This window comes from Bos indicus, chromosome 1 (assembly GCF_029378745.1).
Source record: "Bos indicus isolate NIAB-ARS_2022 breed Sahiwal x Tharparkar chromosome 1, NIAB-ARS_B.indTharparkar_mat_pri_1.0, whole genome shotgun sequence".
NCBI classification, from domain to species: Eukaryota; Metazoa; Chordata; class Mammalia; order Artiodactyla; family Bovidae; genus Bos; species Bos indicus.
This window is the reverse complement of record NC_091760.1, coordinates 76421265-76438051: the sequence shown is the minus strand read 5'-3', so window position 1 is coordinate 76438051 and position 16787 is coordinate 76421265.

The following is a 16787-nucleotide window of genomic DNA, read 5'->3' as shown; positions in this document are numbered from 1 at the left end:
TAATCATATTTGAGGATGTTTCACATCCTCAAATGTTAACACACAGGTTAATTCTGAACTTTAAAATATATATATATATAAATTTTTTTGTTTTTGTTTCCCACATGCCATTACAATTGCTTAAATCAGTCCACTGTACTTTATGTTTATTTTCCCTATCAGAAAAACCTATTTGGTTTGTCAATTTTTCTCATATAACATCTTATACAGTGCCCTTTATTTTATAGTACACGAAAGTAAATACATGGAAGATTGTCCTACAAGGTAAATCAGACAGTGAGATATTCACCGGATTCATATCCAGTCATATGTTTCGTTCCTTATACATAATACAACTGAAGTCTTTCTATTTAATGCAGAATAATGCTTCAAAACTCCAGAAAAATTCAGAATTTCACAAGTTGAAATTATTTCATCACTTTGTTAACTTCTCTAACCCTTAAGTTGCCTATTTACTCTGTCACAATGGAGACCCTTGCTCATTCTTCTTCTAAGGACAGATCTGGTAACCTTAATCCCAAGGTGTTGGAGACATAGACCAATACAAGAATCAAGTCGGAAAATAATGTCTTATTGTTTTGGGAGCATTCCTCTTCAGGTGTGACTAAACAATCTATACCCTTTGAGAAGGTGCCTTTGAAATGCAACTCTGAAATAACTGCTCTAACAGTGAGTGTATCTAGAGACTGCCAAAGCTGAAATTGCAGCATCAGAAAACCAGGCCCTTGTCTGTGGCCTAATAACCCCACCTAGGGAGAAATTCTGATAACCATACAGAGGAATTTGATGATCTATGATCTGTATCTGTCTGCATTGTTCCTGAGGAATAGGCTGTTTGCCAAGAGAGAAATTTACCCAGTTCAAATTATAAGTAAACGTGTAGGGCGTATAATTAGCTTCACAAATTTTCAGGGACTTTTAAGTGCTATTTGCTTTTATAATACTTTAATCATTAGGTGTCTCAGAATTCAGTCTTTACAGAAGCAAAAAATAAATGTCAGTTTTAATTTCCCAATCAGTGATTTCTCAAAATGAATCTGGCAAACCATCTCACATCTATCTTCCAGCATGCCTGTGAGGAACAAATTGGAGCAATAAGATGGAAACCCTGGCAGGGTAAATTGAGTAATGATGATTGCATCTTTCCAATTCATCTTGCTTCTCACAAAACAAGTGGCTGGAATTTGAGATTGCCGTGGGCTGTTTGTTAGTTGTGGCAAGTGGATGGTACTGGTTTGGAAAATGTGTTCTGTACTGAGTTGTTGAGTCATGAGAGGTCATTTACAGTCTTCTTTCTTAAAAAATAATCACAAAGAGTGATAATTTCTGAAGTCTAATGGCTAATAAGCACTTAGTGACCACTTCTGCCTAGATTTTCCCTTTTTTCAAGATAAAAATATCAAGACAATTTCAAACACAAATTTTAAAAAATTTGAAGACCCAAATGTTAAACATAATAAGAACTAGAATTTCTAGAAAATAGTGTGTTTTTCAAAATATATATTAAGCATTTTTTGAATATCACATTAAATGTTGATGGGTCAAAAATAAATAATGTATTTCTGGCATCAAGAACCTTAATTCAGTAAGGGAGGCAGTGTGGGTAAAAAATTCTGATGAAACAAGGAGGAAACAAACAACTTATAGGACAGAAACAGAAACAGCCCTGATTTAATGGCTAAGTTATTTTAAATTCTTCAGTGTCAGCAATATGATTACATATATAAACCACAAATGTCTTAATATGTATGTGTACAGATATGTACTGTGTATGTAAACAAATAAATATAATTATTAAGAAAATCCCAGGTGCAGCTGGAACTCTACTCAAGGACATACACTCTGGACTTCAGTAAGCTTCTACTCAGTAAACCTACAGAAGCAGCTATGACATCTGTATTTCTGTAGCTATAATCGAAGCTTTGCTAGTTTTCATCCTGAGTGCCAGAAGTGGGTATTTAGTGGTGCACTTGGTGACCTATTAGTACAGTAAATGTATGAATCCTAGAAATGGTTCTTTACTGATGATATTAAAGCTTTCCATGAGGTAGATTGTCAAAAATATGTGAAAAACTTCATATACTTGCATGAACAGTGTCTAAGTATCATCAAGGCCTCTGCCCTTCATCAGTGAAATCCCCAGAGATCTGTATCAACCTGTACACTGACTTCTGCTGGCCAGCAAAACTAGAGTAGCAATTATAAGGAAAACAGGATTCTACCTCTAGAATCTTGACTATCTTCAGTGAATTTTTCTTGCAAGGTGGTATTTTGTTATCTGAAAGAAGACTGGACTTTCTTAAGGTCTAGAAGATAACTATATAGTTTAGCTTACACTGAATTGATAGTAGTTGTTTGGTTTATACATGTTTCTATGTACACAAAATGTTTTCTACGACCTGCTGTCTTGATAAGTTAGTAGAAAGGTAGTTGAGGAGGATTTAACAAACTCAAAATTTCTGCAACTTCTTCTGCTACTGCTGCTAAGTCGCTTCAGTCGTGTCCGACTCTGTACGACCCCAGAGATGGCAGCCCACCAGGCTCCTCCGTCCCTGGGATTCTCCAGGCAAGAACACTGGGGTGGGCTGCCATTTCCTTCTCCAATGCATGAAAGTGAAAAGTGAAACTGAAGTCACTCAGTCGTGTCCGACTCTTGGCGACCTCATGGGCTGCAGCCCACCAGGATCCTCCGTCCATGGGGTTTTCCAGGCAAGAGTACTGGAGTGGGTTTTGCAACTACTATTAACTGCCAAAGGACCCTGGAATTGGGATGACATACAGGCTTAGGAAAGTTTACAAAGAACATCTTCTACAGCTTGATAGCAAGGATAATTAAACATGGAAGTGGAGTAGGCATGTTGGCATCAGTGAATACTATAGTCCATCATTACGTTTCCATTTTGGTATTGAGCCTATATATGATTAATGGCTTTTTTCAGTTTTTGGGCTACTTTTCAACAATTGAGAGTTATTTCCTGGCAGATATAACTATTTCTTATAAGGTCATCCACCTTGGATATTTTCCATTTGGCATATAATATTGCCAGTGTTTCACTGGAGAGGACGTGGAGTCCAGAAGGAGAAGCTACATGAATGTCACAGTGAACAAATCAATTTGGCAATAATTTACATTTTTATATACTAGTTTTTATTTATAAGACTTCTAAACAGGTTTTACAACTTGAAACGTAAGTTCATACCGACATTGGTCATGATTTAGTTATTTAAAATCATTTATTATTGTGTCTTCCATGGAAATAGAAGAAGACAAAGAAAGAAGGAAATGAGAACTCATTCTTAGTATGCTATAGGACAAGTAGTAAGTTTTAAATTAGTAGAGGGAAAAAGTGCTCTTAGGACTATATTCACAGTAGCTATGAACAAATGGCTAAAGAGGCAATGGAGATAGCATCCTTAGATAGTGGTGACTTTTCATTTCTTTTTCCCTCTCTTCCTGAAAAGAGTTTTTATAGGACATTTACTGTTATTTATCAGTGTACCGTTAAGTAGGTCATCTGTGTTCAGATTTGGAGTCAGATATTCAGAAGAATTCCGTGACCTTTGAGAGAATCCAACAAAAAGTCTGAAATAGAATTGTGTTGTAGAGATCAGGATTCATACCCATTATGAGAGTAAAAAGATGAGAGTAAAAAAGGATGTTTAAATTCATTGTTGAAAAGTTTGGTCTAAATAATTATTTTTTCAACCTCATTTTCATCTTTGAATGGCATAGGAAGATTTAAAAAATACTCCCCAGGCCACACATAAGAATAACTATATACACATTCTTAAGGTATCACCCAGGGATCAATATTTTTATAAGCACACAGGTACTTTCAGTGTGTATCTAAGTTAAGGAGCCACTGGTCTAAATGACAGAAAAAAATGTATTAAATCCTCTGGCAATTCAACTGGGAGAGATATTTATGAGTGATTTAAACAATTAAACAGAAAAGAGTATGGCTGGGAAAAGCTGTGTGGTGGTGAAACTTTTTAATGTCACTGTCATCAATGATACAGAGGTAGTGAGCTTTATTTTAAAACCATTTGAAAAGACACAAAATCATTCAGTATGAAACATTTCTATACCAATATTCTTATCAATTTAGTTCATGTGTTTCTGGAATCATCAGTAAACAGACTCCAGATGTGTTGGAGAAGACTCTTGAGAATCCCTTGGACTGCAAGGAGATCCAACCAGTCCATCCTAAAGGAGATCAGTCTTGGGTGTTCATTGGAAGGACTGATGCTAAAGCTGAAACTCCAATACTTTGGCCACCTCATGCGAAGAGTTGACTCACTGAAAAAGACCCTGATGCTGGGAGAGATTGGGGGCAGGAGGAGAAGGGGACGACAGAGGATGAGATGGCTGGATGGCATCACCAACTCGATGGACATGAGTTTGGGTGAGCTCCAGGAGTTGGTGATGGACAGGGAGGTCTGGCATGCTGCGATTCATGCGGTCACAAAGAGTCAGACATGACTGAGCGACTGAAATGAACTGAACTGAACTGAACTGAGGAAGTAAGGAACAAAGGATGTAGTCATTGGGATTGCCTGAAATCAGAGTCAATAGAGATAAATATAGATATCAGACATAAAATAAATATACCTGACCTCTTTTTTTTTAGCCTTTAGCTATAGGGACTCAGCTACTTTTCCCTCCAATCCATTTATCCCTCTGTTATAAAGTCATCTAATAGGAAATAGAAAGGTGCTTTATCATTAGCTTTGATGAGGAAATGTCATTCAGTAACTAAATACTGTCTATATCACTATGTCTTTTCTTTTGAAATTTTCAACTTTGGTAAAATGTGATGGAATATTCCATTACATTTATGAAAGTAGTTTAGACAACTTATCAGAAATATTTTTGCAAATAGCCAGTCAACTTTGACATAGTTCCTAATGAATTCTAAGATACTAATTAGTACCATCTGTTACAGCTGGTTCTGTCGTTTTCTTTGTTTTTATTTCTCAAAATCATAGAAGCCGCTAAGATTTTTGGAGATGATAAAAGTATTTTTAATTCCTCCCTCTTCCTGCTTTTATTTCATGTTTTCAAAGCAGTAGAGTAGAATACCTTACATCTAAGACCCTCACTAGTGCATGTGTTTCCTAAGATAGTTTGAGCTCATTATGTACAGAGTATTTCTCAGACATAACAGACTATATGTTAAGTGTCCTATTCAATCCACACATAACACAGGAGTTTCCCTAGTAATAACATAAGGTGTTTTTTGTTTGTTTTTGTTATTTTCTCATTTTCTTCCTTTGATGATATCTTGTCCCATGTGCTCACCCATTCAGCCTGAGAATTCTGCTGTTGTATTATCTCTTTTAGTCAGGACTCCCATGTTCTCATTGGAAAGGAAGAAATGTTGACAAAATACCTAGGTAAGCCCTAAGATCCTGAATAGTCCTACATTAATCTTGGATGACTTATTACTCACTATTATTAAAAATATCCCAGAATGTGTCACACAGCACAAATAATGCCTGTGAGAATTTCTTTAAAAAAAAAAAAAAAAGGTGTTTCTAGGGACTTCCTTGATAAGTCTAGTGGTTAAAAACCCACCTGCCAGTGCAAGGGACACCAACAAGGACCTACTGTATAGCTCAGATAACTCCGCTCAATGTTATGTGGAAGCCTGGATGGGAGGGAGATTGGGAGAAAATGCATATGTGTATATGTATGACTGGGTTCTTTTGCTGTCTACCTGAAACTATCACAACATTGTCAATCTGCTATACAAATAAAATAAAATGCAAATAAAATAAAGTGCAAAATAAAAAATTTAATATAAAAAAGGTGTTTTGAAGAATAAAGTTTCTTAACCACACCATACAGTATCTTCCTTAGAGATTTATAATCCACATTCTGCAAAGATCACAATTTATAAAATGCTAGCCTATCCAGGGCAGAGTTGATGAGCAGAGAAACCTGAATGCTTTTTATCAGTAAGTTCAAAAGGAAAGGTGGATGACACTTTGCTTAGAAGCCTGGCTTGAACTGGTTAAGCACTAAAAAGTTGTAAAAAGAAAGACAAAAATTACCTACTATACATACAGCTCTGAGAAAGAGTGTGAATTTTACAAAAGTGAATTATGCATGGATCCTTTCCTAACATAACTTATCGTCTAATAGATGATATAAAAAGGTCTGGAAAACTGATGTGAAGGATATAAAATGGGCCTCAAGAGAGGTACAGGTAGGATGCTATGAATATTCTGTGCTAGGAGAGATTATTACCACCTGGAGATGGGGCAAAATCAGAGAAGCCTTCATGGAGCAATGGCATTAACTGCATTGTAAAGGATATATTTGAACATGGAAGGAAAGAATATTAAGTAGAGATGGATACATAGGGTAGGAAGCTAGAAGGCATGGATCATGCTTGAGAGAACACAGCAGTCTATATTTAGGTAGAGGGTAGAGTGAGAATAGATGGTGGAAGATCGGCAAGAAAGTGATTAAATCAGTTTAGATTATGAAAATTCCTGCATTTCAAGCTCAGGAGTTAGTTTAGTAGAAAACTATTTGATGGGCTTTCCTGGTGGCTTAGACAGTAAAGAATCTGCCTGCAATGTGGGAGACCTGGGTTCAGTCCTTGGGTTGGGAAGATCCCTTGGAGGAGGGCATGACAACCAACTCCACTATACTTGCCTGGAGAGTCCCCGTGGACAGAGTAGCCTGGTGGGGTCACAAAAAGTCAGACATGACTAAGCGACTAAGCACATTTGATGATAATAAGGTATAAGTAATCATTTTTGTACTCTATGACAATTAGGCATATATGGCAAGCAGTTTACCTCAATGACCCTAGCCAATTGTACATTGTTACATGGAACTTGAGAAGAGAGTCAAGTGAGAAGAAAGGGGAGAGCTGGGCAAAGCCAACACTGCCTTCAGGTCCTTATAAAAGGAATTCAGAACAGAGCTGTTCACACTTTAGTGTGCATGCTATTTGGTATGTCCATGAAGCTTGAAAATCTTCAATTATAACAATACAGGGTTTGTTTGTTTCTGTCTTGTTTCTAGTTGTTTTTTTTTTTTTTTTTTTTCTTTTTTGCTTATCTATAGACCACACATTGAATGACAAGGGTTTTAGAACAATGATCTGCAGGCTTGATAACACAGCATTATCACCTGTGGAGCTTGAACATCTACCAATGCCTGGACCTTCTGATTTAAAACAGAGCTTCTGATTTAATTGGGTCTTGGACAGGGCCTTGGCAACAGTATTTTTAAAAGTCCCCCTGGACATTCTAATGTGCGGCCAATATTGAGGAGAACTGCTCTAGGTTATGTCTTAAGTTAGTGTTTCTCAACCCCGGCTGACACAAATCACTTAGGGAGTTTTAAAAATCCCTGTCCCAAGGCAGCAGGCCAGGCCAATTAAATATGACTCTCTGGAGGAAGGGCCTGGGCATCGGTATTTTTCAAAACCTCCCCAGGTTATTCTGATGAGCAGCAAAGTTAGAATCACTGACCTGGAGGGATTTAGGAATTTATCTCTCTTCTATCCCTGGCCAGACACCTGGACCTCTATAGCTCTTTATAGAATAAGGTGAATAGGATACTCCCTTGCCAAATGTACCAAAAATGAACAGCTTGTATGTAACTCATTAATGGAAATAAGACCATTTGTCTAGGGTTTATGGTTTGTGGGGTAAAGAAACAAAATTGAAATTTTTCTAAAATAAAAAATGTTGAGAAATAAATAGACCAGTGAAACTTAATCCCATTATTTAAAAAATCAGTGGGATTAGTTCAGTGGTCTCTTACAGGTCTTCATTACAGATCTGTAAAAACATGGCCACAGACAGCCTCACTGAAAACTGAGATAAGGCATTTAAAATTACTGTAGAATATCACCAGTCCAGGTTGGATGCAGGATATGGGAAGCTTGGGGCTGGTGCACTGGGATGACCCAGAGGATGGTATGGGGAGGAAGGTGGGAGAGGCTTTTAGGATGGGGAACATGTGTACACCCATGGCAGATGCATGTTGATGTATGGCAAAACCAATACAATATTATAAAGTAAAAAATAATAATAATAATAAAAATTGAAGAAAGAAAAAAAAAGAATAGAGGAAAGAAAGCACTGTTTGAGTTAGTAGGATGGGCTGGGCAGGGAGAGATCAGTATAGTCGGACTTGCCAGGGGATACAGAGACCCTGGTTCTATTATTGACTCACTTTTGGGTCTCTCAGTTTCATGGTTTGTCAACTGGAAAAAAAGAATTGACAGCTATTTATAGCGTTGTTATAAGGACATAATACACATGAGTATTTTGCTGTAAACTGAAATGTACACTGTAAGTGTCAATAATTAAAGGCAAATTATATCCAGAACACCAGGAGTGATTATAAATGGCATTCATATTGGCCATTTCCTTATTTTCTTTAATCATTACTCATAAGCATACAGGTGCTGGATATTGGTATTCAGATTTCTAAATGTTTGTTTAGGGTTTAATCATTTGGGAGAAATTTGGGCTACAAAATCACTGCAGATGGTGACTGCAGCCATGAAATTAAGATGCTTACTCCTTGGAAGAAAAGTTATGACCAACCTATATAGCATGTTGAAAAGCAGAGACATTACTTTGCCAACAAAGGTCAGTCTAGTCAAGGCTATGGTTTTTCCTGTGGTCATGTATGGATGTGAGAGTTGGAATGTGAAGAAAGCTGAGTGTCGAAGAATTGATGCTTTTGAAGTGGGGTGTTGGAGAAGACTCTTGAGAGTCCCTTGGACTGCAAGGAGATCCAACTAGTCCATTCTGAAGGAGATCAGCCCTGGGATTTCTTTGGAAGGAATGATGCTAAAGCTGAAACTCCAGTACTTTGGCCACTTCATGCCAAGAGTTGACTCATTGGAAAAGACTCTGATGCTGAGAGGGATTAGGGGCAGGAGGAGAAAGGGACGACAGAGGATAAGATGGCTGGATGGCATCACTGACTCGATGGACGTGAGTCTGAGTGAACTCTGGGAGTTGGTGATGGACAGGGAGGCCTGGTGTGCTGCAATTCATGGGGTCGCAAAGAGTCGGACACAACTGAGCAAATGAACTGAACTGAACTGAACTGAAGAGACAGGAAAAAAGTTGAAAAGAAAAAATCCTGTCCTGACTTAATCCTGTCCTTACTTTATTTTTATGCAACACAAGATGGTATTATTTTTAGGGTTATTATTCAGACATGGATTAACAAAAGCAAATTTGTTTTATTTGTGCTAAACATACAGGTAAAATCACAAATCCTGAGTTGATTATGAACTTGGACATAGACTGAATATGAAAGACATCTGGACTCAGATTTAGCAGACATCAGAAAGGTAATGGCACCCCACTCCAGTATTCTTGCCTGAAAAATCCCATGGACGGAAGGGCCTGGAAGTCCGCAGTCCATGGAGCTGCTGAGGGTCGGACACGACTGAGTGACTTCACTTTCACTTTTCACTTTCATGCATTGGAGAAGGAAATGGCAACCCACTCCAGTGTTCTTGCCTGGAGAATCCCAGGGATGGGGAAGCCTGGTGGGCTGCTGTCTATGGGGTTGCACAGAGTCGGACACGACTGAAGCGACTTAGCAGCAGCAGCAGAAGCATTTAACCTTGAAAATTTGATCTTGAAATATCATCCTAAATTCTCAGAGCTAAGGGAAATAAAGTTATACACTTGGATTATCCACACAATATGATTATGTGCAGAGCTGTCATTGCAACTCTGCAATGTAGGTTAGTCATATATAGGAAAGTCAGCCATGATATTGCATCTACAGAAAAACAGAAGAAAACATGAGAATTTTCTTAATTTCTTTTTCTTTTTTAATTCAGTAGTTTTCCTTACTACTAATTACAAGATTCAAGTAATATTCAGAATTGAAGTGACACCCTGTATAGCCCCATGTATACAGCAGCTGGCTGGAATCACTGAGATAAACAGATATAGGGATATGAGAAAAGTCTTGAATGTTAGACTTCAATCTATAACCTTTTTATAGCTGGGATAAAATGATATAATCTATGTAAAAATATCTAGCATCGTCCTTGACACTTGTTATGCCACTGATTTTGGTACTCTCCCCCATGGTAAAGCATATTTGGAGCCTGTATTATGTGACAGGCAATGCTTTCAGCCCTTCACCAGTATTGGTCTACGTGATATTTATAAAAACCCCATGAATAATATATAATCATTCCCATTTATCTCATGAGGAAATTAAAAAGTACAGAGAGTTTAAGTATTTGCTTAGGGTTACATAGCTAACAGGTAACAAAACTAGAACTCCACCCTAGGCAGCTGGTCTTTGAGCCTATGTGATTTTCATTAAAGAAATATCATTCTTACCTGATTCAAAGCTCTTTTATAATTTGATTTTCAGTGAGAAAACAAAAGATGACAGTCGTGCTGGAAATTGCCTAAACAAAATAAATATGATATTCTGTTAATTCATCATCATGCTCATGCTCAGTCATGTTCTACTCTTTGTGACCGCATGGACTGTAGCCCTCCAGGCTCTTCTGTCCTTGGGATTTCCCAGGCAGGAATACTGGAGTGGGTAGCCATTTCCTCCTCTAGGGGAACTTCCAGACCCAGGGAGTGAGTCTCCTGCGGCTCCTGCATTGGCAGGCAGGTTCTTTACCACTGAGCCACCAGGGAAGCTCCATTCTATTAATTAGACCCCCGTTATCCTCAACAACCCATATGTCACCATTAAAAAATATATATATAGCTCCTTTGATAACCCTCACCTGCCTCAAAACACTCAGGTAGGCAAAGAAATCATAGGCTCTTTAAATTATTGCTCATAGGTATTGCACCATATAGTCACATATTTTGCTGTCAACTCTTTCCCTGTCACAGATCCTCATTTTGCTAATGAGGAAAATGAGGTCCAGAGAAAGAAATTTATGAAATCATGAATTAAACTGAGCTCTGGAAGCTAAGAGTTGGACATGACTGAGCGACTTCACTTTCACTTTTCACTTTCATGCATTGGAGAAGGAAATGGCAACCCACTCCAGTGTTCTTGCCTGGAGAATCCCAGGGATGGGGGAGCCTGGTGGGCTGCCATCTATGGGGTCGCACAGAGTCAGACACGACTGAAGTGACTTAGCAGCAGCAGCAGCAGCTGGAAGCTTATATCAGCTAAAAGTATTATAGCTCCCCCGAGGGTCAAGAGTCATTAGTCATTTGCTTCGGCATCAAGTCCATATTCCGTGTTCTAATAAATTGCATTTGAAATCCCAGTGCCTTCGCTGTTTGGTCCTCTGAGGACCTCAGACTTTAGTAACTGAATAGATCATGGAACTCCTACTTTTGATAGTGTCTTTAATTTCTCATCCATTTGATTTTTGCTATAGTGTTTGTATCTTTGTACGTGGGAAACAAGACAACCTCCACATCTTTCTTGATTAGCATTTGGCATGGCATCACTTTTCTGTTCCTGGCTTTTATTGCCTATATTCTCGAAACTTTGTTAAGTATTTACTAAATTACTACTTGGCCAGGTTTAGTGCTGGCTATTGGGCAAAGAGTCAGACATGACTGAGTGACTGAATTGAACTGATTGGGCATGAGTGAACCAGGTTAATATAGCCCACATCCTCTAGAGCTTACAGTCTAATAGGATACATAGACAATTAAACAGGAGGTTATAGCCTGGAGTGGTAAATCTGTGATGAAGTGTTTGGATCCACATGAAGTGGAGTCAGGAAAATCATAGAGGAGCAAATCTCTGATCTGAGACATAAAGCAATTATCCAAGTTCTGCAAAGAGCAGGGACAGACCTGTTTCATTCATCTAAACATCCTTAATACAGTGCCTGTATATAGTTCAAATTCAACAAATATTTTTGAATGAAGAGATGTATGCAAAGTGAAGAGATTGATAGAAACTCCCTCCTTGATCAAACTTCAGTCAGGAGCCCTCTCATTTTGATCTTCAGACTCCTTGGAAAAGATCCTGATGCTGGGAAAGATTGAAGGCAACAGGAGAAGAGGGTGACAGAGGATAAAATGGTTAGATAACATCACCAGCTTTGTGTAGTGCTGTGCTCAGTTGCTCAGCCATGTCCAACTCTTTGTGACCCCACAGATGTGACTTTGAGCAAATTTAGGGAGACAGTGGAAGACAGAGAAGCCTTGTGTGATACAGTCCATGGGGTCACAAAGGGTCAAATATGACTTAGTGACTGAATGACAACAATAACCTACCCTTAGCCTCCTAAGCCCAGTTTTAGTGGAGAATCTACTAAGCCAGAGTATTGACAACATCCCACCATTGGTATCTGATCACTTGGCCCAACTTTATCAAGAATCCTTTATCAAGAATCCTCTATCTCTGATAGATTTATTCTTAGTAACTTTGTATCCATTGGCTCCCCTTTCTGCTCATTGGCTATAAATCCCCAACTGTCTTTACTGTATTTGGAGTTTGTTCTTAGTCTCCTGAAATTATGTGCAAAACTACGTATGTGTTTAGTATTACAGATATTTCTTTTACCTGGGAAAAAGTTCTATATTGTTAATTACATTCTCCAGGTATCTGTAACCTTAAAAAATACTACAAACCACACCATACTTATTTCATGTAGAATATATCGATCTGTATGGTTTCAAGTTGATAGCTCCGAAATGTATTTATCATATTCAAACTTTCTTCTATATTCTGTATTTTTGTCTGCCACATTAAGATTCAAACTCTACACCCTTAACCCTTTCATCTCTACTATCCCAACTCCTATTCAATTTTTTTTCCTCTTTTTTTTTTTCCCTTTGAATAAATTTTGAAAGTCTTCTCTACCCTTTGTAGCAACTCTACAATTAAATACCAAAAGTGTTTTTTTTTCTGAAAATGCTATGTGTTGTCAATTTTTTCCTAGTCTGATTCTGAACCACATTAACTTTGTAGTGAAATTTCCACAAAAGCTTCTTAACTGTTCTCCTATCCTCTGGCTCTTTTGTTTTTCAGTTAGTCTATCCTTTATGGCATTGCTATATTTTATCTTTGGTGGGTTGCTCCCATACTCCCAACTCCATATCATTTATTGGCTGAAACCCTTTACCCATTATGAAAGGTCCTTTGACAACACTTTATTTTTCTGTGTATTTGTTACACTCTGTGATCAAGGGTAAGAACAATTGTCTTGACAGTTCCTCTTCTTCCCAACAAATTGCTCAGTCTGGGCTCCAAGTAGTCTAAGCATAGTCTCCTTTTATTTCTTGAGAATGTCCTTCCACTCTCTTTCGTGCCTATCTAAATCCTGGCCATTTTTCATGTTTTAGTTCAAGTTCTGCTTATTTCAAATGGGACTTCCCTAATAAAAATTACTTTTCACTGACAGTTCTCTATTTTAACTTCTTACTGCACAGATTGTTAGTTTGTCCATGTGAGTGTGTGTGTGTGTGTGTGTGTGTGTGTGTGTATGTTGTATGTGTGTGTGTGCGTGCATGTGTGGGCACATATACATATGCACTGTTTTGTCTTCCCAGGCATATGGCAGGAACAGGACTTGTCACACCCTTTCCACCACCAGACCATTTTAAAAATGTAAAATATATGTAATAAATTATAAGCAATTTTAGCCATACATTAGGTAGAATTTTAAATCTAAATTCTTAATTACTTTTGAGAGGTGCTGACCAAGGTAACCATGTACACTTCAGTTCTTTAGAGTAGCAGTGTGCTGTTTTTGACAAGCTGTCAATTCCCTCATGTATGAAACTAGATACATAAATCAATAAGGCACTTGTTATTTTCAAATTACATCCTCCTGCAGGGCATTCTTTGTGAATAAGTTCCACACTGAATAAGAAATTACACCATTCCCACTGATTGTGTCATAAGTAGTAAACCTGACTCTGTAGTCTTGAATATTATTATTTCTACAAAGACCAGGGTATGGGCTTGAGGCTTTGTAAGGGTGTTTGCCATCTCAACATTTTTTTAATAGTTCTGCAGAGATACACTGTCACACATACATTGAAGGTTTTGAATATTATTTTTCTCCCTGAAATTTGTATGCAAAATATACCTGTGGCTAAATGAAACAAATAAACTACATATGCTGTTTTCCCACTTTCTGATCCAAAAAAAGTGACTAAGCTGAATTTTAACCTTAAGAACATCTTACCTCAGAGAAATAATTACAGAAACAGTTTAAGCAGTCATTTCCGAATGTCCTAGAGAAAGAAAACAATGAGACAAAGTGGAATAGTAATAATAAATATTTATTCATTATTATATTCTTGGCTCCGGTGCCTGCTTGCTATCAGCTTTTTGTTCTCCAATACCAAAGTGAAATACCTGGTGAGCTCATAGAAATAGAATGTTGGAGCTTTATGGGACTTTAGAGATTAACTAGTCCAACCACCTAATATTATAGGAAAGGACACTAAAGTGAGGAAATGGCAGTTAAGTTGTCTAAAGTCACAGAAGAGTTTAAAAGCAGTTTAACTGGGGTTAAAAACACAGTTTTCATGACCTTTCCCCAACTAGCAATTCCATTTTAATCCTTGCTAATGTGAAAGGATGAAATTTGCAAATTTGTGTTGAGGTCTGATCTCAAATCAATGAAGTCTACTTATACAACCTGTGATAAAGTTCTAAGTGTTATAATGGTGTCACACTCAATGAATTGTGAGGGATGGAGGGTCAAATACCCGTGATGCCTACAGCTAGCAGAGCTTCTTCTCTTTTGCTCTGACTGCTCTGGAGCTGGCTGACCATGTTGATGCCCTTGAATAACGAATATTATATAAACCTCATTCTGAGTTTCTTCTTTTGGAAAGAGGTTACTCAACTAGGAAAATTGTGTAATATTGTGTCACTGCAGACTATATTTTATGTTTAATAATCCTACATAAAGGTAAGCTGATTTGTAGGGTGTTATTTCTGAATCACATTAGACAAAAGTATTCTAAGTCCCATCAGTGAATTCTCCTGCTAGTTTATTAATTTCAGCAAGCAAATAGGTATTGTTGGCAAGCACAGTCAGCTAATATTCACACTGATAATTTGGTAGGTTTAAGTTATAGTACTTATTACATACTCACTGTGGTTTGTAGCTATGACTGATAAGTTATGCCGTTGAAAATCATACTTTCTTGTTTGTTCCAAGAGTAAAATGTCTGAAAAATGCAAGAATGAATTAACCAAATGTTGAGGCCTATTTAAAATATGGAATTTGACAAAACACTCTTTCCTCTCGTATAATTTGGTCCTTATAGTAATCCTGCTAGGCAATAATAGGTACTATTGTCCTATTCATCAAGAAGTACATCCAGAATTGGATGAATGAAGGAATTTGCCTAAGGTTTCATAGCTGTTAAGCATTCACTTTGACTCCATCCCAGGCATTCTAACTTCAAATTTAGCACTTCAAACACAAGTACACACAACTTAGTTTCATTTTATATATATATATATATATATATAGAGAGAGAGAGAGAGAGAGAGAGAGAGTGAGAGAGTGAGAGAGAGAGAGTGAGAGAGAGAGAGAGAGAGTACTAACATGTATGCACACATATAGATTAATACATGTGTATATAATTAGATGAGTACTCTATATTATTAATGTTTTATTCACATTGGTAGGACTTCATATATATATATATATATATATATATATATATATATGGGCTTCCCTGATAGCTCAGTTGGTAAAGAATCCACCTGCAATGTGGGACACCAGAATGCAAAATCTGCCCATATCTAAAAACTGCTGCTCTTCAAAACAAACATCCTGAATTGAATTAATCTGGTACATCCAGGAGTAATAGAAACAGTTTTAGTTTCCAGTCAGTCCAAATACTGAAACATTTTTCAAGTGCTTTCTTTAACTTTATGTTTATCTTGTACAGCTTAGGTCCATAGTCAATTTGCATTAACACAGAGCATTGCAATTAGGTTGTTTTCATATGGCTCTGATTCAGAAGTTAAAAACATTATCATATGTAGCCATCAAATGCATTTTATATTGGATCAGTTCAGTTCAGTTCGTTTGCTCATTTGTGTCCAACTCTTTGCAACCCCATGGACTGCAGCACTCCAGGCTTCCCTGTCCATCACCAACTCTTGGAGCTTGCTCAAACTCATCTCCATCGACTCAGTGATGCCATCCAACCATCTCATCCTCTGTCATCCCCTTCTGCTCATGCTTTCAATCTTTCCCAGCATCAAGGTCATTTCCAATGAGTCAGTTCTTTGCATCAGGTAGCCAAAGGATTGGAGTGTCAGCCTCAGCATCAGTTCTTCCTATGAATATTCAGGACTGATTTCCTTTAGGATTGACTAGTTGGATCTCCTTGCAGTCCAAGGGACTCTCAAGAGTCTTCTTCAATACCACAGTTCAAAAGCATCAATTCTTTGGTGCTCAGCTTTCTTTATTTTTTTCTTTATTTTCTTTACATATATATTTCTTTATATTGGATATCTAATGTTGGAGAAGACACTTGAGAGTCCCTTGGACTGCAAGGAGATCCAACCAGTCCATTCTGAAGGACATCAGCTCTGGGATTTCTTTAGAAGGACTGATGCTAAAGCTGAAACTCCAATACTTTGGCCACCTCATGCGAAGAGCTGACTCATTGGAAAAGACCCTGATGCTGGGAGGAATTGGGGGCAGGAGGAGAAGGGGATGAGAGAGGATGAGATGGCTGGATGGCATCACCGACTCGATGGACATGAGTTTGGGTGAGCTCCGGGAGTTGGTGATGGACAGGGAGGCCTGGTGTGCTGCAATTCATGGAGTCACAAAGTCGGACATGACTGAGCG